At 29.1% G+C, this 25629-nt stretch overlaps 1 protein-coding gene across 3 annotated transcripts in view; it reads left to right on the top strand.

The window, feature by feature from the left end:
• The window catches only part of LOC107440340 (ankyrin repeat and fibronectin type-III domain-containing protein 1), a 390356-nt gene that overhangs the window by 168145 nt on the left and 196582 nt on the right, over positions 1-25629 (top strand). The gene's annotated exons all lie outside the window — the stretch shown is intronic.

Here is a 25629-nt window from a genome sequence, read left to right as displayed (position 1 = left end):
ATTGGATTCAAATTGACAAGGCTACGGAGTTGAACATTAGCAGTTGCAAATCCAAAAAATAGGGTCGGCTGTTCTACGACGGTTTTAAAATTAAGAAAATAAAAAAATTTATTAAGTGATGACCTTAACTGAAATACTAGGCAAAGAGCTCCAATAAAGATTTAAGTACTTCAGTTAGAAGTCGACATTCCATTATCACTGAAATAGTAGCGAGATCATAAAAAATTGTAATAATATTCAAAAATTTAAACCCTGAGAATAGTTTTAAGCGCACTTTAGTAAGCAATTTTTTTTTTAAAAAAAAGAAGTTCCCTTTTGGTATTTATGTTAATAATTCCAAGAAGAAACATTAAACTTCAAGCTTTTTACACTTAAAACTATTCTAAAAATAATTTTGCCAGCGAGATAAAGTTCATCTTGTCAATTCTCTAAATGTTACTTCATTCACATTTAAAAAGACAATTAGCATCTTGTCTAAAATGCTTTTGTTTAAGAACGTGGGGAAAAAAACATTTACGGGTGAAATTTGCATACATCCATTTTTTTTTAACTAATTACATATTATTTCAAGAAAACTATCTTGCCATTTTGTTTTGTTCTCAAATGAGCGCTTCATTAGCAAAGCTCATAAATTCATCATCTCATGTAGAAACAAGCGTAAAAATTGCTGATTTTTTAAAAATATTATACGTTAAATAATGGGGCACCAAAAACATTTCCCAAGAGTATTATGTTTTGCTATTAAGTTTTGAGTATAATGGAAAAACGAAATGCCTTAATGTTCAACCAAAAATCACTTTGAGGAAACATTTGTTTAAATATACAGTGGAACCTGTCTAAATTGACCACCCTCGGGACCATGTCAAATGGTCACTATGTAGGGGTGGTCACTTTATGAAGACTCTTTAAAAAGGACTTTTTAAATAAAACTTGTAGAAAATGGTCACCTTACTCAGGTGTTTACTTTACGCAGGTGGTCACTTTTACAGGTTTATCTTTAATGTGTCTCATACCATAACGATTAAAATATATCCGATTTTCAGGATCAAATATGTTTTTACAGAGAGTGTTTATGTTACTGAGAACGACTTAAATTGGTGACTGTTGACTACCACCGGTGAATGCTAACAATCACATAGTCGCCAATGAGGAGAACTGGGGTTCGATCCCGGCGATGACTGGTCGATACCTTACATCGATCACAGTGCAGACGTGAAATATCCTCAGTGGTAAATGGGGTCATGGGTTAGAGTCCCCTTGTTGTCAGGCCAACCGTGGTAGGTTCTCGTGGTCTTCCTTTCCATGTAACGCAAATGTGGGTTAGCTCCATCAAAAAGTCCTCCACGAAGGCAAATTTCTCCCAATACTTGATCCGGGAGTTCTCTTGTCTTCTGGATTGGGTTCAAAATTACAAGGCTACGGAGCTGCATATTAGTAGGCATAAACCCAAAAATTGGGTCGGCTGTTCAACGACGGTTATATACAAAAAAAAGCAATCACATAGTCGCGTTGGTAAATGTTCGAAATATATACTAGGTCTAGTTAAGTGCCACTGCCCTGTATGCCCTACATCAGTGTTTTCTTAAGGTTCAGTGCCACTGCCAGGTATACATTTAACCGGTACTCCGAACACTGATGTTTCTCCAAATCTATCATCAGCTGGTATTAAAATATCGAATAAATATAATAATATCAACGATGAAATTAATATCAAATCGGATATAACAAATATTTCGGAGGACATTCACCAAAGCGACTATGTGATTGTTGACATTCACTTGTGGAAGTAGACATTCTCTTTATTTTGATCATTCACGGTGACATCTAAATAATACCTTCTCGTTGATATTTTTTATAAATATCGATACTAAAAGTATTACGACAGCAAAAATTGTGTTTTTCTTATTTTGTTCTCCCTGTAGTATATAAAAAGCGTCAAAAGAACACTTCACCATTCATCGTTTCTCATGCTATGAAGCGTTTTAGGATCATGCTGTCATCTCATATAAAAAAATGTACTAGCTTTTAAATATTTTATTCAGAAGACCTTTCCTACAACACAAAGACTTCAGTTACATGAAAACAAAAGTATGAGACAGAAGAATAGCTGGAATCTACTTATAAAATGTCTTTTCAGGTTTTCAATAAACTCTTTTTTTTTTGTATAAATAATTTTCCTTTTTAAAATTTCATTCATTATATGTTTGCTAGAAAATTAACTAAAGCTTCCACTGTGATGGATGTCTACTTCTAGCGGTCAGGTCAGTAGAGAATTGAAACTTGTATTACCATCTGAGCCCCAGTTGTTTGCTCTAAGCTGAATTTATTTTTAAATGGCGGTCACTTGGGACTATTTCCCATTAGCCTCGTAAATGCCAGAATTCGACATTCGACTCTCTTATCTTTATCCAATTGGCACCTGTGGCTTAATCACGGCGGTGGAGTAACGTCGCCCACGTCAAAGAACCACAAACCCGTTTATTACACACAAACACCCGGTTACATTCACACAATCCCACAGTAGAAAGGGCATAGAACACACACAGAGAAAGTTACATCCATGCCTACGGTGGGATTCGAACCCACAACTGACTTCGTGGTCCATTACAGTAACCACTAGACAAGTGGGTCGGCTCTAAGCTGAAATTTAAATTGATAATTAATTATCGGTAAGCTCTGCTTTTGGTGGTCCAGGAACGATTGAAACGTGCGTTTAGCAAGCGCACAATTATAGTTGAAATTTTATCCATCTAGCTAGTCGAAAAATGGTTGAAATTTAGATGATAAATTCTGTTTGTCATTTTATATTATTTTTTAACAGTCGCTTAGCAACCGACCCAATTTTCTTGGTTTACGACTACTAATGTTCAACTCCGTAGCCTCGTTATTTTGAACTCAATCCAGAAGACAAGGGAACTCCTGGATTGAGTATTGGGAGAAATTCGCTTTTGTGGACGATTTTTTGATGGAACTAACCCGCATTTGCGTTACAAGGAGAGGATGACCACGAGAACCTCCTACGGTTAGCTTGACGGCAAGGGGATTCTAACCCATCAACGATCTACCACTGAGGATATTTTACGTCAGCACTGTGATCGGTGCGAGCTTGTTGTAGAATTCGTATCGATCAGCCATCGCTGGGATTCGAACTAGATTCACCTCATCGCCAGACCAACGCTCTATCCATGAGCTATCACGGCTCTGATGCCCAGCTCAGCGCTCCAATTTTAATTCGAGTGATCTAGCTATTCAGAAAAACAAAGAAACCTGCAATTGCAAGTTTTAACGTGCACAGAGAAATGAAAGTTGGTTAAAATATACGTCCAAAATAAAGTGCACTGATATTTTTGGAACGGAAAAATGTCTGTTCCCATTATCGCCGCATTTTGAATTATTTAAAAATCATGTACCAGAGTAATTTAACTAGTTGGATAAATTTGAACATAAATCAATCATTCACCGGTATTTTCAAATCTTCCCTATGCAAACCACTCAGTGGTTGATGTTTCCTTTTTTAATCAAAACTTAGTAGATTTTAGATGAGTTTAAATATTGATTTACCGTTAACTCTTATGTAGAACTTCCCTTGAGTCAACCCACATCCAATAATCGGATAAATTCAGGAAACATTTTATGATCTTCTATTTTTAGAGGGCAGTGCCTTTTTTTAGTGCTTTATCTATTTTATTCGATTCCTTGATTAAAAAAAATTTCCAAAAAATTTTATGTACGTTGATTGCAACAAAATAAATATTCTGGATATAGTTTGAGTTCATTTTCTTTAATCATGGCCAAGAAAGAAGTTAAAACTGCTAATTACCCTTCATTCTTTAAACATAACATTCATTGTAAATTCATGATCCCCTTTTTCTATGCCATACATTTTTCTATCGCTATAAAACGGTAAAAAAAATGGTTTAAGCCGGAAAAAAAAAGTTCTATCCGTGGTAATAATAAAATTAAAGTCACTTCCTACTTAGGTTAACAAAGAAAAATTCTGTTATAGTTACTTTTTATTAAATAATTAAAAAATTTCTCCCAAATAAAACTAAAATAAATTAATTAACTTTAATCAATGAATTAATACTTAAAAAAAACTGTATTAACATCAAGTGTCCTCCACTACAAGTTTTAAAAACTGTATTCGAACTTGAGTGGATGAATAAAAAATATTTTATTTACTATTTAAAATTCGAGCAAGATAAATAAATATATATAGAAAGAGTGTAAACTAATAGTAGGAAAAAACGACAAAAAAAAAGGCGCGTCTTATCAGACTACTATAAAAGTATACATTTGGTGACGTGAACCACCCTTACTACCACCTAATGTTCTTTGTGGAATTTATCTGACAAAGCGAATATAAAATAATTAAATATTTAAATATGAGCAATAAACTATTTCTTTGTTCAAGTAGAGCTATAAGTTAGAAATTATTACTGATGTTATCCTTAAAATATGTGAAAAAACTGAATCGCTTATAGTAAAATTTAAAACAATGACTAACGCTTAATCAATCAGAAAATTCCATTTCGTTTTTCGCTCATTCCTATTTAATTAATGAATTAATAAATGAAAAAAACTATATTAACATCAAGTGTCCTCCACTACAAGTTTTAAAAACTGTATTCGAACTTGAGTGGATGAATAAAAAATATTTTATTTACTATTTAAAATTTGAGCAAGATAAATAAATATATATAGAAAGAGTGTAAACTAATAGTAAGAAAAAACGACAAAAAAAAGGCGCGTATTTCTATTTAATTAATGAATTAATAAATGAAAAAAACTGTATTAACATCAAGTGTCCTCCACTACAAGTTTTAAAAACTGTATTCGAACTTGAGTGGATGAATAAAAAATATTTTATTTACTATTTAAAATTTGAGCAAGATAAATAAATATATATAGAAAGAGTGTAAACTAATAGTAAGAAAAAACGACAAAAAAAGGCGCGTATTTCTATTTAATTAATGAATTAATAAATGAAAAAAACTGTATTAACATCAAGTGTCCTCCACTACAAGTTTTAAAAACTGTATTCGAACTTGAGTGGATGAATAAAAAATATTTTATTTACTATTTAAAATTTGAGCAAGATAAATAAATATATATAGAAAGAGTGTAAACGAATAGTAAGAAAAAACGACAAAAAAAAGGCGCGTATTTCTATTTAATTAATGAATTAATAAATGAAAAAAACTGTATTAACATCAAGTGTCCTCCACTACAAGTTTTAAAAACTGTATTCGAACTTGAGTGGATGAATAAAAAATATTTTATTTACTATTTAAAATTTGAGCAAGATAAATAAATATATATAGAAAGAGTGTAAACTAATAGTAAGAAAAAACGACAAAAAAAGGCGCGTATTTCTATTTAATTAATGAATTAATAAATGAAAAAAACTGTATTAACATCAAGTGTCCTCCACTACAAGTTTTAAAAACTGTATTCGAACTTGAGTGGATGAATAAAAAATATTTTATTTACTATTTAAAATTTGAGCAAGATAAATAAATATATATAGAAAGAGTGTAAACTAATAGTAAGAATAAACGACAAAAAAAAGGCGCGTATTTCTATTTAATTAATGAATTAATAAATGAAAAAAACTGTATTAACATCAAGTGTCCTCCACTACAAGTTTTAAAAACTGTATTCGAACTTGAGTGGATGAATAAAAAATATTTTATTTACTATTTAAAATTTGAGCAAGATAAATAAATATATATAGAAAGAGTGTAAACTAATAGTAAGAAAAAACGACAAAAAAAGGCGCGTATTTCTATTTAATTAATGAATTAATAAATGAAAAAAACTGTATTAACATCAAGTGTCCTCCACTACAAGTTTTAAAAACTGTATTCGAACTTGAGTGGATGAATAAAAAATATTTTATTTACTATTTAAAATTTGAGCAAGATAAATAAATATATATAGAAAGAGTGTAAACTAATAGTAAGAATAAACGACAAAAAAAAGGCGCGTATTTCTATTTAATTAATGAATTAATAAATGAAAAAAACTGTATTAACATCAAGTGTCCTCCACTACAAGTTTTAAAAACTGTATTCGAACTTGAGTGGATGAATAAAAAATATTTTATTTACTATTTAAAATTTGAGCAAGATAAATAAATATATATAGAAAGAGTGTAAACTAATAGTAAGAAAAAACGACAAAAAAAGGCGCGTATTTCTATTTAATTAATGAATTAATAAATGAAAAAAACTGTATTAACATCAAGTGTCCTCCACTACAAGTTTTAAAAACTGTATTCGAACTTGAGTGGATGAATAAAAAATATTTTATTTACTATTTAAAATTTGAGCAAGATAAATAAATATATATAGAAAGAGTGTAAACGAATAGTAAGAAAAAACGACAAAAAAAAGGCGCGTATTTCTATTTAATTAATGAATTAATAAATGAAAAAAACTGTATTAACATCAAGTGTCCTCCACTACAAGTTTTAAAAACTGTATTCGAACTTGAGTGGATGAATAAAAAATATTTTATTTACTATTTAAAATTTGAGCAAGATAAATAAATATATATAGAAAGAGTGTAAACTAATAGTAAGAAAAAACGACAAAAAAAGGCGCGTATTTCTATTTAATTAATGAATTAATAAATGAAAAAAACTGTATTAACATCAAGTGTCCTCCACTACAAGTTTTAAAAACTGTATTCGAACTTGAGTGGATGAATAAAAAATATTTTATTTACTATTTAAAATTTGAGCAAGATAAATAAATATATATAGAAAGAGTGTAAACTAATAGTAAGAATAAACGACAAAAAAAAGGCGCGTATTTCTATTTAATTAATGAATTAATAAATGAAAAAAACTGTATTAACATCAAGTGTCCTCCACTACAAGTTTTAAAAACTGTATTCGAACTTGAGTGGATGAATAAAAAATATTTTATTTACTATTTAAAATTTGAGCAAGATAAATAAATATATATAGAAAGAGTGTAAACTAATAGTAAGAAAAAACGACAAAAAAAAGGCGCGTATTTCTATTTAATTAATGAATTAATAAATGAAAAAAACTGTATTAACATCAAGTGTCCTCCACTACAAGTTTTAAAAACTGTATTCGAACTTGAGTGGATGAATAAAAAATATTTTATTTACTATTTAAAATTTGAGCAAGATAAATAAATATATATAGAAAGAGTGTAAACTAATAGTAAGAAAAAACGACAAAAAAAAGGAGCGTATTTCTATTTAATTAATGAATTAATAAATGAAAAAAACTGTATTAACATCAAGTGTCCTCCACTACAAGTTTTAAAAACTGTATTCGAACTTGAGTGGATGAATAAAAAATATTTTATTTACTATTTAAAATTTGAGCAAGATAAATAAATATATATAGAAAGAGTGTAAACTAATAGTAAGAAAAAACGACAAAAAAAAGGCGCGTATTTCTATTTAATTAATGAATTAATAAATGAAAAAAACTGTATTAACATCAAGTGTCCTCCACTACAAGTTTTAAAAACTGTATTCGAACTTGAGTGGATGAATAAAAAATATTTTATTTACTATTTAAAATTTGAGCAAGATAAATAAATATATATAGAAAGAGTGTAAACTAATAGTAAGAAAAAACGACAAAAAAAAGGCGCGTATTTCTATTTAATTAATGAATTAATAAATGAAAAAAACTGTATTAACATCAAGTGTTCTCCACTACAAGTTTTAAAAACTGTATTCGAACTTGAGTGGATGAATAAAAAATATTTTATTTACTATTTAAAATTTGAGCAAGATAAATAAATATATATAGAAAGAGTGTAAACTAATAGTAAGAAAAAACGACAAAAAAAGGCGCGTATTTCTATTTAATTAATGAATTAATAAATGAAAAAAACTGTATTAACATCAAGTGTCCTCCACTACAAGTTTTAAAAACTGTATTCGAACTTGAGTGGATGAATAAAAAATATTTTATTTACTATTTAAAATTTGAGCAAGATAAATAAATATATATAGAAAGAGTGTAAACTAATAGTAGGAAAAAACGACAAAAAAAAAGGCGCGTCTTATCAGACTACTATAAAAGTATACATTTGGTGACGTGAACCACCCTTACTACCACCTAATGTTCTTTGTGGAATTTATCTGACAAAGCGAATATAAAATAATTAAATATTTAAATATGAGCAATAAACTATTTCTTTGTTCAAGTAGAGCTATAAGTTAGAAATTATTACTGATGTTATCCTTAAAATATGTGAAAAAACTGAATCGCTTATAGTAAAATTTAAAACGATGACTATAACGCTTAATCAATCAGAAAATTCCATTTCGTTTTTCGCTCATTCCTATTTAATTAATGAATTAATAAATGAAAAAAACTGTATTAACATCAAGTGTCCTCCACTACAAGTTTTAAAAACTGTATTCGAACTTGAGTGGATGAATAAAAAATATTTTATTTACTATTTAAAATTTGAGCAAGATAAATAAATATATATAGAAAGAGTGTAAACTAATAGTAAGAAAAAACGACAAAAAAAAGGCGCGTATTTCTATTTAATTAATGAATTAATAAATGAAAAAAACTGTATTAACATCAAGTGTCCTCCACTACAAGTTTTAAAAACTGTATTTGAACTTGAGTGGAGGAATAAAAAATATTTTATTAATGATTGAAAATTTAAACAAGATATAGGGTGAGAGTGAACTAATAGTAAGAATTGAATAAATAAAACATTGTGATCTTAGTAACGAAACAGTTAGTTAAAAACATAATCTCAGTTAAAAGCAAAATTCGAAACAAGAAGAACAAGATTCAAAATTCCATGGTATTGGCGTCCTCTTAATTTGGTAATCGCAACAAAAAGAAACATTACCTGGATGGCGAGAAAAAAAAACATTGGAAAGAAGAAATTTAATCCGTATTTTAAAATTCCTTTTGTCCAGTGTAATTTTGAATTATTCTAAGAGGAAAAAAATTCAGTAAAAAAAATCTCTCTTTTTTTTTTTTTTTTTTTTTTTTTTAAGAAAAAAGAATATTTTTATTTTTATATCGAAGATTAGAGTTAAATGAACTATTTTTTATTATAGTTTATGTATATCTCTTTTCAATTTTCCTTTTTGAGAACGTCCATTTCATTTTGTTTTAAAATATAAAAATATCAATAAATAAATAAATTAGATTGTTTAAAAAAATAGTAGAATTTACTTGAGCCCAGCTTACCGAAAAATGTCAAGGGATTCGATTTAAGACATCATGACTTGTGGATAATCTTAATTCCAGTCTATAACCGATTTTTTATTTTTTATTCTTAAAGGTTACACAAAATTTTATTGGAACGAAAATATGAAAATTCCACTCTCAATTTTATTTTTGTTCCCCAATAAATACTCTTTTTAATGTCAAATTGTAATAATATAAAGTATAGCTATAAATAATATTATTCAGTAACTCTAATACAAATTGAAAAGACTCTTTATACGTTGATTACATTTTTGTTTTTAAAACAATGTTAAAATCAGTCGGGATAAACTCGCCCCCTTATTACTTTTTTTACGAAGATTTTCCTTCGGTAAGTAACATTCTGATGTGACTGCCATCTACAAACAAAGTTTGAAACTATCAACTAAACTTTAAAAATGTAGTTAGCAAGTATAGTTTTAAATTCTATAATAATCCATAAATTTTTAACCTCTTGAAATATAGACGCTTTTTAATAAAAGTTATGTCTATTAATAAAAATATTAAGCTTTGCTGTCTTTTTATTTTTAATTTTATCTTTAATAATAAAAACATATTTTTTCCTAAAAAGCATTAATTGTTCTTCATTACATGATGAAATAGCCAGATTTCGTTTCGACTTTCCGAAGATTTTCACTAGTTGACTGTTTGTTAAATTATTTTTTTAGAAAACACAAATAAAATTAGTAAGTATATCATTTTTTTTAAAACTTTTTTTTTGAAAGAATTAGATGAAAAAAATATGCGCAAGTATCTTTTCAGTTCATAAAGACTTCCTATTAACAGTAAGAGCATAATTATTTTTCGAGGAGATAAGGAAGCATTGTTCTCATTAAAAGTTAAAATAACCGAAATATAATTATAATTTTAGAAATATAAGAATTTGAAAGCTTAAAATTTGTTTAAATTTAGAGAATCCATCTTCATTCTGGATAATTTGGTAACATTTCATTCGTTGATAAATTTTGTTTCAGGATTGCAAAATATTAATTTTAATTTGTAACTTAACTCATTCTGTTAAAAAAAAATTTCTGTTGAACTAGTTTTCTGTTGGAAAAAAAAATATGTTGCATTTTCCCCCTTTTTTGTGTTATGGACATCTTTAATATTTACAGGCAGTTAAGAAATTAATACAGTTAGAAGTAAAATACAGTTAGAAGTAATGTAATTAAGTAAATAAGTTTCTCAATTTTTTTAATTTAATTGAAAAGTTATGAAAAAAACTTAAATGAAAAGATTCTGAAACGCACTTATCTCAAATGACTATTTTTAATTCCTAACAACAAAACTCGTATGTGTGTTTAAAGTATTTCGAATATTAAAATAAAGATGTAAGAGCTTTAAGACAAATAAGGGCGTTTACTTTTCTTTCAAAAATACTTTTTTAATATTTTAAAATTAGTGATAATATAATGTTATAATTTTCTATTAATCTTTTCAGGTGTCTATTTCAAAATTTTTTTATCATCCGTACTTCTCACTGTCATACCTTATTCGAATTTAAAAATTATAATCTTGTATTATAGTATATATCTGTATAATTTTTTACTTCCCTCATTTGTAAATTTTTTCAAAGAATAAACGCATTTTGAATTGTTACTATTTTTTACTAGAGATGGCGCCAGTGCAGAATGATTGCTGGAAAGCCCTCTTTCAAATATTTCGTAGCGACAAATACGATTGATATCTTGATATCCCTATAATAAATATCTTGATATCAAATTATGAAATTTCAAGTTTTTTTCCAATTTTATTGAGCTGTTTTTAACAATTTTAGTTTAAAAGCAAATAATTAAAATAGTTATAAGTAGTTTGTAAGTTACAATAAACTATTAATAACCTAGCAAAAGGATAAATAATGTATTTATAATGTACTAATATATACATCTTTAATCGAAATAAAATCGTTAACTCGCATCGTTAGAGTAAATTTATATGAAAAATTAACTCTATTTCGAAATATTTTCCAAATAAATTTCATGTAAATAACATATCTAATCAATTTTTTTAAAGTAAATTTGCAATTTAGAAAAGTGCATCATAAACACTTTGTTGATTGCTTAGATTTCTCAAGTTTTCCTTTAATAACAAAATGTTTCAAATCTCAATAAGATTTAATATCGTATTAATACGATCTACTAAACCTTGGTAAGATATCGAACGGCAATTTAATGAATATATTGGTGTACATCTTAAATTTTAAAAAAAAAAAAAAAAATTCAGCAGTCTATAAATGTCAACGACTTTTTTCGCTGATGATGAAATAAATATATTAAAGTAATCAACTTTTTTTTTTGGAACTGAGCTCAAAATCCCTAGTTTAAACTGATCGATTGAATGTCTTAAGATTTAATTTCCAAGACTTAAAATCCTCCTTACTTGGTAATCCTTGGTAAAATCTTACTTGGTAAAATCCTCCTTACTTGGTAATTTTATATTAAATCGGATGCTTAAATGAAATCCCATCATTTAATTAAACCGGGTAATTAAATTAAACTTAGTTTGCCATCTTTACTTATGAAAGCTGATGCCGGTCACAGTGATAGTGTTAAAAACCTCGATTAGCTATTAATTTTGCTTGCATCACTAAGGAAACTGGTGCTAGGACAGAGATCCCTAGTTTAAATTGAACACAGAGCTCTAAAAAAATTTTTGAATGCTCTAGCTAAAGGGTAATAGGTCGAAATTCCGATTGATAATAAATTCTATTTGAAGATAAAATTGCGATCTGAAGATAATTTCTGAATGTCTAAGGATATAAATTTTTTTTATTTTATTGAAACGTTGATTCTTATCATCCAGCTCAGAGCTCCTCTCTCAGTTTTGAACTTTCTAGATCAGGGGTTTCCAACTTGCATGAGGCCGGGAGCCGCAATTGAAAACACCAGTCAAATGGCGGACCGTAACTTTATCTAAATTTTATATAGGACTCTTTTATGTTTGAAGGAACATTAAATATTGCTGTCATATTTTTATAAAGTTGTACAAAACAAACGTATTGAATAACAAATTAAAATAAGTAGAATTTTACCTGAGAAATAAATTTTTTTGCACCGTTGGTATGTTAAATTTCACAGAAAGGAAGAAATTAGGGGCTTTTTTTAACGAAGGAAAGTACTTAATACCCATATGGATTTTTACGAAAATTGTCCGCAAAAAAATGACAACTAATATATTTTAGTTCGCGGGTCACAAAAAAGGCTTCGCGGGCCGCCAGTTGGTAGCCACTGTTCTTAGATAGTCGAAAAGAGATCGAAATTTAGAGGGACGATAAATTCCCTTTGGGGGAAATTTAGATGAACGGTAAATTCCCTTTGGGGATAATAGGGTGAGAAATTATGTAGTTGGCCGGCAGAATAGGAATGAAAATTTTATTGTCATCATGCACAAAGCTCTATATCAGGGGTTTCCAACTGGCGGCCCGGGGGCCGCATCCGGCCCGCGAAGCCTTTTTTAGTGGCCCGCGAACTAAAATATATTAGTTGTCATTTTTTTACGGACAATTTTCGTAAAAAATCTATATGGGTGGTTTAAAATAGTTTTCTTGTTAATAGAAACCTAATTTCTTCGTTTCTGTGAAATTTAATGCACCAACGATGCAAAGAAATTTATTTTTCATGTTTTGCACCCACGAAAATATTTATTCAAATACAACAATAATCGTGTTTGTTGCTCTTTTTTTATCTCATTTTTTTTGAATTTTGTTAATATAACTTAGCATGTGCGTATCAGAAATTTTCTCGAAGAAATTCTCCGATTTAACTTTTTGAAACCACTCATTTTGGACGAAAATATTTTCACACACATTTGTAAATTTTAAATTCAAAATGTAAATATCCATTCTCTGGTGGTTGCAGCAGACAAACCTCAATTTTCTCATAGAATATTTTGTATGCTACTATGTAAGTTTTAATACCTTAACATTTAGATATCTGTTGCACATTAATTGTTTAATGCATAGGTGCACATTAAGTTATTGTAGCCCGAATTTTTATTATTTATTTAATATTTTTAAAAATACTATTAATAACAATTAAATATTTTTAAAAATCTACTTATTATTTTAATTTGTAATTCAATACTTTTGTTTTGTACAACTTGGTAAAACTCTGACAGTTATATTTAATGTTCCTTCAAGCACAAAAGCGTCCAACAAAAAATTTTGATAAAGTTGCGGCCCGCCATCTGATTTGTGTTTTTAATAGTGGCCCCGGCCTCATGCAAGTTGGAAACCCCTGCTCTATATGATCAGGGATGCCAATTAACTACACTTTTTGCAAAATATTTTATGAAGTGGTGAACAATTAAAAACAAAAGCTGTCGAAATTTTTAGTAATTTTTTCCAATAATTTAAAAGTTTCTCCAGGAGAGAGCAGGAAAAAAAATGGCTTTTCCTGCTTACTTTTGAATCATTTACATTTAGCGGAGTGGAAAATACATTAACTCAAAATGACAAGACAACGAATCATGCATTAAATATAAATTTAGCTACCATTAGAAAAATATTTTCCCTAAAAGAGTAGGAAGTAGTCAGTCCTCTGTGGCCTTTTTTTGCACTCCAATTAGTCTGAAATCGTTTGGAATTTCATTCCACGAAAAATTCTATTCTAAAAAGACGATAAATATCGTTCATAGTGAACGATTGGTCGACATATATTTTTTCTTTCTGTGCAGTAGATAGCCTAAAAAAGTTCGGCGTTTCGAAAATGTTTATAATAACAATTTAATTTTTTTACGCCCACACAGACACAGATCAGCATTAAGTTATACAATTTATGTGGTACATTCCTTATTATGTACATTTCTTAAAATTAATTCATAATAATCGCTGAAATATTGCCGGAAATATGAATTTCGGCGAAAAAGCCACGTCATAATGTCCTGTTTACTATTTTATGACAAGTTTTCGAAATAAAGTTTGCAATCAAGGAAACCTCATTTACTCCCACTCCGCTCTGTATCAGCTATAGCTCAAGTGGGCTATAATAACTCACGTGGGAATAGAGTTTCGAACGTTTTTCTCCATTTTCTCTGATAATAAATCTGAATGTCTAAATCTGTCCTTCCCAGAAAATACGAAAAAAGGAATACGGAATTAGTAATGTAATTATTTTCTAGGAAATGTAATTTCCTTCGAATATAAATAAATGATATAAATGCATATTTATGAACCAAAGTTTTTGCCTTAAAAATGACTTTACATGATTCTTTTCATTTCTGTTATTTGATTTTCTGACATTACAAGAAAATACTTTCTGTTATACAGGTACATCTCAGAAGAAAAAAAAATATTTAAAATTTTCGGAATATATTGACCTCAGATGAGCAAAGATGGCATTTTGAAACTTAACACACATTTCCAAAATTATACAATTTCAAAAAATTGTGCGAAATCATTTTAAAAAGCTAACAATAATGATATTAATTAAACTTTTAAAAAAATCATAATTTTATAATACAATAGCTTTTTGAGGTAGTTATAGGGAAATGTCGTATTTGGTGAGAATCATCCAAACAGGGATGGCGAACCAATGGCACGCGACACAATATTTTGAGCACGCCACCCATCACAAAGTTCACTATGAAGCATATTAACAATTAAATTAAAATTCACAATAAACAAACAAAAAAATAAACAATTTTTAACTAACAATTAATGCCAAAAAACAATTAATAAGCATCAAAACAAGCTGACAATAAATAACTAGCAAAAAATTAACAGTAATGCTTGAACTAACATATTAAAACCTAATATAATTTATTTGTCATCTAATCTGCAACAACAGAAGTCATACTGATGTTACTTTAAGTTGAATTACGCATATAACTGAGACATTGCGAAATGTATTATTTTTCATTGTAAATAAAGATTTTTGAGTTGATAGTATTTAGTATTATTATTTCCCCAATAATCACGAAATCAAAATTATTTGACGACACGTCTATGGCCTCATTAAACAATTTTTTAAAAAAATGGCACGCTGGTGCATAAAGGTTCGCCACCCCTGAAATAGGGTATCAGCGATATACACACGAAATCATTCGATTAGATAAAAATAATGGAATGAGTCAGATTCCATTAGAATTACCATAATTTTGTCTGATATCATTTGTATACGTTGCACCATTATGTGCGCGCATCATCATTCGCAGAACATATTTCTTGAACACGATTTTGAACGAAAATTCTCCAGTTCAGATCTTGTTTTATCTTACTCAAAATTGTTGTAGAATCTGTCCGACAATAAATATCGACACTATCAATACTTATATAGTTCGTTCACCAGGAGTTGGCACTTGGCTCCGCCTTCATCACGTGGTATCCGACGATACTGTTTCGCTTTTTTTGGTGGGGGAGAAGGATGTGAACAATCTTGAACAAGGCTGCTATTTGGCGATCGTATGACAAAAATATTTATTACGCAATCTTTACGTGCATATTTCGAACATGTGCATTTTATTTCATAAATTTGATAATATTCCTCTCTTTTTATTGAATAGTTTGTCCTTTTTGAGATATTTTGCTAACAAAAAGTTTTTAAATATAAAAAAGTTAATTAGCTAGAGTAACGAAAAGTATAATAGCAGATGATAAAACGTAGAAAGTGACTGAAAAAGAATTCACTGTTTGCGTTTGGCGCGCATTAAAGGTTGTCTCGATTTCAAGCGTGGAGATCTTTCTCCTCTTACTCCCTAGCACCGAAATGAACTCTGCGTCCGAAGAGGTGGAACCAAGTGCCAACTCCTGGTGAACGAACTATACCTTTAATTATGTTTTTAACTATCTAGAGAACCAATGCAACAAGCAAGAAACCCTTAGTCTAGGCATTGTCGATGATTTCAATGAAAAAATATTACTTTCAACTATCACTAGATAAACCAAATGTTTATTATTTTTCGCAACTCTTACATAAGTGCATGATCTATAAGCTAGCTTGCTTGCAAACAAATGTATTTGATAAACCGATATTGAATCACTTCCGAATTTTAATAACAGAAAGCAAATGTAATTGTTCATACCAAGAGTTAAATTATTAGGCAGTTTATCATCCGATTAAAATCCATGTTTCTTGCAAAAAGAATTTAAGCTATTAGTGAAAAAAAAGCTTAAAAGTTAGTTAACCGTAAAATGAATAGAACACTAGTCTTTTTTCTCATATGAATTTCAATCTTTTTTTTAACTAATCTGTATAATCTGCTTGTTCAACATTGCATGACAAAATTTCCTTTATAGTATCCCAAATGAGACTTGGCGCGTTTTTCTTAACAGAAGAGTCCTTAATATGTAAATCAAATTTTTTTCACTAATCCCTTAAGTTAAAAGAATTATAAATTGTGATTCTAAAATAAAATTTCGAACTCCAGTTTCGGAACCAAAACTAGTCATCAATTAAAAAATTGTTCATTTAAAATTTTACAAAAATTCGTTAAAAACTGCGCAAGACATTTAAGCTAGTTCTGTTATATTGCGCAGAAAAAATTTAAAATTTTTTTTTTATTTTTTTTATAGTTTTGCAGGGAATATTTGGCAACTAATGATAACAGCTTTATTTGAATATCTTAAAAATTTAAAAAGTTTCAAGCAATTTTCTAAGAAGTTTCTGCACTTTTCAAAAGAAAGCTCAGAATGAAAATGGGTTATTCACAAATTTTGTCTTGTACTATTAAACAAGATGTACTAAAAATTAAACCGGTATTGTGAGGGATCACCCCCCAGAAAAGTGTGTGTTTTTTTGTGCATGTTTTATTTCTCTATGCACTCAAAGTTTAGTTTCTGGGCGATTATTAAAAGGTATTATAATTTGTTATAATTATTATAAGGCGATTATTATAAGGTAGTATATTTTGTCTTATGATATGAAATAAAATGTGTGAAAAATTAAATTTGCATTTAACGCAACCAACTCAAAAAAATTTTAGCGCATATGGTGCCAAAAAAATGAAACCACTATGATAGATCTACTGAAGTACTTTGTACAACTAAATAAGATTCTTTTCTCAACACTTAAATATTTACTTTATTTTCTTCATATATACAGAGAACAGTCGGCAAAGAATTCTGCTAGGTTAAAAAACAGCTAAAAAAGAAAGAATTCTAAAAGAAAAAAAGATAAACAACTTAAAGAATAAAAATGCTGTTGCCAGCCATAGAATTTTTTGAAAGTTAACTTAGAAATGACAAACCAAACGATGTTAACAAAATGACGTAGAAAGCGTAACTAGATCAAAATTATACAAGCGCAACTAGATCAAAATTATAATACCTGATCGCTTGACGTAACATCTACAATATTTGCTCATTTATTTTAATTTTTTTTTTTTTTTTATGCGGTCTACTATGGAAAATGAGTCGAAGAGAAATAATTTAATTGTTAAATTTAATGACTTAACTCTAATGACCTAGCATTGTTAATAGTATTTGGCAGTCCAATCTACCAAATAATACAGATGTGAGAAAAAAAATTCGAGAACCTCTGTTTTCGACAATTATGACAACTTCATTCTGCAATCTTCCATAAATAAAAGGTGACTTTATTTAGAACTACGTCGCGAGTCACCATATTTAGTGAGATTCCATATCAAGCTCCAATTTATTGTTACGAAGTCAACGACCCCATCTGCTGGACATAAAAGGAATCAGGTAAAATGTTTTTCAATAATGGAAAAAAGCTTTTGTTGAGGGGGGGGGGGGAAATACTCTGGACTATAATCTCATTTAGTTCACCTAGTACACATGAGAACCCGATTCATTTATCCCCTCTTCTTAAGTTGAAAACTCACTCCGCTTTGTTAAGACGAAAACTAGGCTAAACGCATTTTAAGACATGGGTTACTTAATTTATCTTCGACTTTTTTATTAACTAAAACATAAGTTTTGTTGCATTTTTTTTTCTTCTTAAAATGAAAACTTTCCTTTCGTTAAACATATCCACTTTATTCTCATTGCAATGGACTCTAAGTAATTGTTAAATCTAATGACAATCAACTTGTTAAATCTAAAATTAACAAGTTGAATAACTTGTTAATTTCAGTTAGAGAAATTTATTCTAAGTATTTATATTGTTGAGTTGTATTTTTACAAAATTGTAGAAAACATTTTCATTTTTTAAAAAAAAATACAATTTATTACTTCAACAATTATAGACGCATTATAAATTTAGTAAACTAATCACTCTTCCTCTTAGGCAAAGCAAGCGATTTTTTTAAAGACTGACAAAGGAATATTTTAAGTGGTCTATCAATCAATAGTATACTCGAATTTAAAGCTTTAACAGAAATACTTTGCTTTAATATTAAATTAACATCGTGTTATACATATTATTACCGTCGTTGAACAGCCGACCCAATTTTCGGGTTTACGTCTACTAATGTCCAACTCCGTAGCCTTGTAATTTTGAACCCAATCCAGAAGACAATGGAACTCCTGGATCAAGCATTGGGAGAAATTTGACTGCGTGGGGGACTTTTTGATGAAACTAACCAGCATTTGCGTTACAAGGAGAGGAAGATCACGAGAACCTCCCACGGTTAGCCTGACTGCAAGGGGACTCTAACCTATGATCCGTCTACCACTGAGGATATTTCACGTCAGCACTGTTGTCGGTGCAAACCGGATGCGGAATTTGTCTCGACTAGCCATCGACGAGATCGAACCCCGGTTCACCTCATTGGAAGGCGAACGCTCTATCCCCTGAGCCATCGTGGCTCGATGTTATACTTAGTGCAATTTCTGTATGTTATACGCCCCCAAATGCCCCTTTTTCCACCATCTCTTCTCTTCCTCATTTAATATAGCCATGGAAGTAGCTCATTGCTTGTTTGTTTTTTATTTCATAATAATCATTCATTACTTTAGTAATTTTCAAGCTAAGAAATAAAAAAAAATCATTATATTTTCTCTTGTCTTGAATGTGTATTTAAAAAAGACAACTTTTGCTTCGAAATATATGTTTTACAAATATTGTTTCTATTTTCTATTAACTGACTCTATTTTTAAATCAGTGGGAGTAAAAAGTTTTTTAAATTATTAATTATAACCTTAACAGTAAGAGCCTGTAACAATAGAGCCTGTTAACAGTAAGAGCAAAAATATTTTTCGAGGAAATAAGAAAACATCATTCTCATTAAGCAGAATAAGCAAAATATCCGATAATTTTAGAAATATATCAATTTAAAAGTTTGAAACTTGTTTTAGGATTACAATATATTAATTTTAATTTGTATCTTAACTCATTCCGTTCAAAAGTTTTCTGTTTAAAAATATTTGTTGCATTTTCCTCCTTTTTTAGCTTTATGGATATTTATAGCTTTCAACATACATTATTCAACATTTTATTCATTGATAAATTTTGCTTTAGGATTACAAATTATTAATTTTAATTTGTAACTTGGCTCATTCCGTTAAAAAATTTACTTAGTGTAATGCTAATTACTAAAAATTACTTATTGTTATGAACTTTTTTGAATATTTACAGACAGTTAAGAAATTAATATATTTAAATTTTTTTTTCGTAAAATAATGTAATAAATAAATAAGTTTCTTAATTTTTTTAATTTAATTGAAAAGTTACGAACCAAAAAAAAATATTCTGAAACACTTTATCTTAAATGACTGACCCCGCTTTTTTTATTTAGTAGCGATATTTAATAAACACCGTTTTCAATTCCTAGCAACAAAACTCGCTTATAGATGTGTGAAGTATGTTTTAAAGTATTTCGAATATTAAAACTAAGATGAAAGAGCTTCAAGACAAATGAGGTCGTTTACCTTTCGTTCAAAAAAATTTTTTTGAATATTTCTAAATGAGTGACAATATTATAACAAATTAATGTCAAATAAAAAAATATTGTGGCAATTTTAAAGACTTGTTAGATTGCTGTAATTCGTATCATGATAAAAATAAAATCTTAGATATTAAGCACTCTCATAAGAGCTTAAGGAATTCCACTCAATGAGCTTTAAAATGAAAGAAGGCTTTATTTATCGCTAAGAAGATTTTTTTTTACTTCTTGTAATTGAAGCTTTTGCTAAGAATAATTAGTCTTAATAATTAATTACTTAAAAGTATTTAGAGAGATCAAAGATACTTAAATATTTCATGCGTTTAATCATTTATTTTTACTACCTCGGTTTCGTATCTGTGAAATTGCAAACGGCTGCTCATAAGTGATTTTAAATTTTCTTTTTTAATAATTTTCATCCCTTTTTGTCACACTTCATCTTACCCCCTAAATATCTAATTTCTTGATTTCAAATGTTTAGTTTTTACCAAAATGCTTGATGTACTTTTCCTTCCGGTCTTTTCCTCTTTGTCACAATTTCATCAATATTTCTATGCATGTCAACATTTGTGTCAAAATTTTCACCACTGGGTTGTCCTATAAAGTTCCAACTAAAATCCTCAAAACTACCAACTAAAATCCTCAAAACTACCGACTAGAATCCTCAAAACAACCAACTAGAATCCTCAAAACTACCAACTAGAATCCTCAGAACTACCAACTAGAATTCTCAAAACTACCAACTAGAATTCTCAAAACTACCAACTAGAATTCTCAAAACTACCAACTAGAATTCTCAAAACTACCAACTAGAATTCTCAAAACTACCAACTAGAATTCTCAAAACTACCAACTAGAATTCTCAAAACTACCAAATAGAATTCTCAAAACTACCAAATAGAATTCTCAAAACTACCAACTAGAATTCTCAAAACTACCAACTAGAATTCTCAAAACTAACAACTAGAATTCTCAAAACTAACAACTAGAATTCTCAAAACTACATACTAGAATTCTCAAAACTACATACTAGAATTCTCAAAACTACATACTAGAATTCTCAAAACTACATACTAGAATTCTCAAAACTACATACTAGAATCCTCAAAACTACCAACTAGAATTCTCAAAACTAACAACTAGAATTATCGAAACTACCAACTAGAATTATCGAAACTACCAACTAGAACTCTCAAAACTAGCAACTAGAATCCTCAAAACTAGCAACTAGAATCCTCAAAACTAGCAACTAGAATCCTCAAAACAAGCAACTAGAATCCTCAAAACTAGCAACTAGAATCCTTAAAACTACCGTCTAGAATTCTCAAAACTACCAACTGCAATTATCGAAACTATCAACTAGAATCCTCGAAACTACCAGTTAGAATTCTCAAAACAAGCATCTTATAACATTTTAATCGTTTTCTGACTGCATCGCCATATATCTTCCACGCAGAATTTATCGTCAATCGAAATCTTTACCACTTTCCAACGTGCTAGAGTGCTCTTTTTTTTTTTTTTTAACTGGAACCACTTTGTCTGATTTCAAGTGAATTTTTTTTAATGGTACAAGCGAAATTTATTCATCTTCTAATCGTTCATCGGAATTCATATGCAAACTACTTGACACAAAATTGAAAAAAGAAGCTAATAAGATAAACATTTTAAAAACGACACTTTATAAGTAATGTAGATCCGTCCCCAACGAAAATCCCCCACCCCCTCATGACTTTTCGTTTTAATTCTATTAAAAATAATATTCTCCCGTCTAATGTATTTCAAAAACGTAGTCTCTAACATTTTTACTTTATTATTTCAGCTTCTCTTTAATTTTCTTTTACTTCTTTCAATTTAAATCTCATTCCAATACATCCTTTTTTTTCTACAATTCCCTGATATACTTATAACTATGACCTTATATAAAAACATTACATTTATCAAATGTTAAACTTTAAGACCCCAAATATATTATTCATCATTAGAATTTTATTCTCAATCTTATAATTTGAGCCTGAGCGTATGTTCAGTTTCAAGCCATAATGACGAGAGAAAAAAGTAGCGGCTTTTTGTTATTTTTATAAAAAGTAAGTAATTAAAATAAAATAAGTGAAATGGATTTAAAAAGTTTATTTAAAAGAAATTGAAAGAAAAAAAGTAAAATATTAAATAAAAATAGAATGTTAAATGAATTTTTATCTCCATAAAATGAAATGAATTTTTATCTCTTAAATGTTTCTCGTCCTTTTCCGCGTATTTTTTTATTGGGTTACAGGAGGACAAAACCTCTCTCTTTCAAGAACTGAAAGAGAGAGACTCTCTTTCAAGAAATTTCGAACTTTTCTTCTCAAAATCAAACAAGCCTTTCTTGGAGATTTATTTAATCAAGGGAATGGTTGTCCGAATATGCTAAATAATGCTCAACCCCTAAAATATGTCAAACGAAATCTAAAGAAATCTAGTGGAAGCGGAAAAACGGAGGAAATTCCAATCCTCGCACAGTTTATTAACCTTCTTCAAATAAAGGATAATGAGACTAATCGTTCTTAGATTTGGGCAAAACGAATCATCTAAGTGATTCGAATCAACAGAATCAGTCCTCTTTGGTGATTCGAACCACGAAATCGACGGTACTGATTCGAATCATCGAATCAGTCTGAATCGCTGAATTGATTCGGTGATTCGAATCAGTAATCCGAATCGGTTGATTTGAATCACTTACTGATTTGAATCACTTAATTATTCGAATAATCGAATCAGTACCCAACTTTAATCGTTATTCTCCTTCATTTAGCTTCTCTTCGCCCTTCGTTATACTTTCTGGTACACTTTGCTTCATAATTTATGCGGTAACATTTAATCTGTACATTTAGTAATTACGATTTCTTAAAAAGAATACAATTTCGGAAGAAAAAAAATACTCATCCTCAATTATTTTCTTCTCTTGCATTTTAAAGAAAGCGTTGACTTTGAATGGTTTACTTAACAAACTAAGAATTAATCACATTTTTACAATTATCTGGAGGAGAAAAAGATGAAGGAGATTTATCGTTCTCATTAAAGAAATTTAAATGAATCCTTGCAATCATTCTGATCCCAGAAATGAAAATTCCTTACATGATATCCCCGCGTTTCTAAATGTTAGGGCTTATTCTATGTCGATATCAAATAAATCTGTTTAAATATTTATTTGCTTCAAGAAATTATTTACTCAGAAACATTGCCACGACATTTAAGTTTCATTATTATCATAGTTTTGCTTTTTCAATTTTTTGTCGAAAACTAAAACAATGTATCAATTAATTTAAATAAGAAATCTGCGTCAATTCGTCGCGCACAGTTTGTACATGGGGTAATGCATCATTAACACAACTCGTTGCGAGCTCAATTCGTTGCAACTATCGTCACAATAATATCTTTAAATGCAGACAGCTGTTTCGGATGCTCAAAGGGCAACCTTCATCAGTGCAACAGTAAATGTTGCATTGATGAAGGTTGCCCTTTGAGCATCCGAAACAGCTGTCTGCATTTAAAGATATTTTTTGTGCTCTTAAACGTTGTTTACCTTAGTTTGTAATGAAAAAGGTGGTTTTTTTTTTTTTTTTGGAAAAATTGTTACCAAAAGTATTTTTTGGCAGAAGGCTTTGCTATCTCATTATAAATGATTCCAAAAACTTTTCTCTCAAAGCTTCTTCTTTTGTGAGAAATGATTTAGAGGGAGAATTGAATTTCTACCCAACAGGCAAGTAAGATATTATTTCTGATGCATTTTATTTAACGCTGAAATAAATGAAGTTAATCTTGAGATGATCGGACTAGTAGTTTCGAAGTTATATGTATTTTAAGTATAAATTTGTATTTATACCTAATTACGCGTCAGACATTGTAGTCAGTGAGGCATTATTTCCTACATAATTTCTTTACTTTGAATCGAGTGAGACTATCGAATAGTCAATACATGGAAAAGTATTAAAATTAAAAGTGCTTTATGTACACAAAGTACTTCTAATGGCATGTACTCATGTACGCTTTTTACATTGCCATCTATAGACAATATAAATATACAAGGTACATTATTCGATGTAGTTTTTTATGCTAAATTTAATGAGATAAAGGTCAAGTCAATAGAATAAATAGCTTTGAAGTTATAAGGAACATCTTTTTGAAAAAGTACAATTTAAAAACTGTACACGTTTATTAAAAAAAAAGATCATTTCAACTTTTGATTCATATTTGTGTTCAGTACATTAAGTGATAAAAGTTCATTAGAAACACTACCTCACTTGTCTGCATAGCAACGTGAGATGCGTATCTAAGTGCAATTGCAAGACTATACTTTTTGGACATACGCCCATCTTTTCCGTCTTAAAATAGTGGATAATCCTGCCTGCCCCCTCTGCCGCAGTGGTGCGACGATGAATGTTGAACATCTTCTCAACTGTTCAGTTCTCACAAAGAACTGCATCTGCGCCAGAGAACTTTTGTTCAATTTAAGTTCTTGATTTAATTTTTGTGTTTGATGTTTTGCTTTTGTTTTTGTATTTTGTATATTTCATATCCTTCTGTATTTGTATTTTTCTTTTCTTTTGATCTCTGTACGGCGTTAGGATAATGTCTATATCGCCTGCTGCATTGGAAATTAAAAAAAAAAACTTTTTTTACATGAAACCCTTAAAACTTCTTAACCATTTATTTTATCAATTTCAATTTTGTGTTAATCAATTCTGCAAAAAAAAATTACATTGAAAAAGTATATCATAAATATTTAGATAGTTTCCAGATAGCAATGTAAAAAATGTCAAGAGAAGGAGTTTTTTATGCACAAAAGCACTTTTAAACGCTGAACTATTCGTTCTATTGGCTTGTTGAGAATTGATGAACTATTCATTCGATTGATTTCGGTGGGAAATTAATCCGGCCCTATTTTGTAACACTTCGAACGCACTTTTATTATTTTATTATTTCCTATTATTTGATTTTGGTGTCACTTTCTTTCCTCTTTTTCCGATCTCAAAAAACAGAATCTGATTCGTTATTGTAGCGAACAAAATATTTTTTTTAAAGAGGACACTTTGTTTACAAGAAAAGAGGTTTCGTTATAAAAAAAAATTGTGTTAATAAAGCATTTTTAGGAACAAAGAAGGTTGTGTCGAAATATTTTTCTTTCGAAAAATGTGCATTGTTAACTAGCTAAAATTGTATCAAAGTGAATATTATAGGAACAGAAAACATATGTTAACCTGCTTTTACTTGGCCTACATAAATTCTTTGTCAGGGGTACGAAGTTCAGGAACAGTTACCCTTATTTTAAATAGGTCACCACATATGTTTCCCATTATTTTCTCGGTTGTTCCAGAACAATATCCATGTTTATACACATTTATTTGACAAAGAAAAAAAATGTTTTTGAATTTTTTTATTCTTTATTATAAACTTATTTTTAAACATGCTTTCTGGTAATATTAAAATTGTTTAGGTATAAGTTATAGAAAAAAAAAATTTTCTTTTTTTTCTTCACAATTACTATTTTAGAAAGAAAGACCTTCTTGCGTCTACAATTTTCGAACACAGGACCTCAGTTAAACCTTAAATTCCCACTATTTGGAACATCA

This window comes from Parasteatoda tepidariorum, chromosome 2 (assembly GCF_982258835.1).
Source record: "Parasteatoda tepidariorum strain Cologne lab strain chromosome 2, Ptep-v5.0, whole genome shotgun sequence".
In the NCBI taxonomy this organism is placed as follows: Eukaryota; Metazoa; Arthropoda; class Arachnida; order Araneae; family Theridiidae; genus Parasteatoda; species Parasteatoda tepidariorum.
Note: the sequence above shows the minus strand (reverse complement) of the source record. Positions and strands in the feature narration are given on the sequence as shown.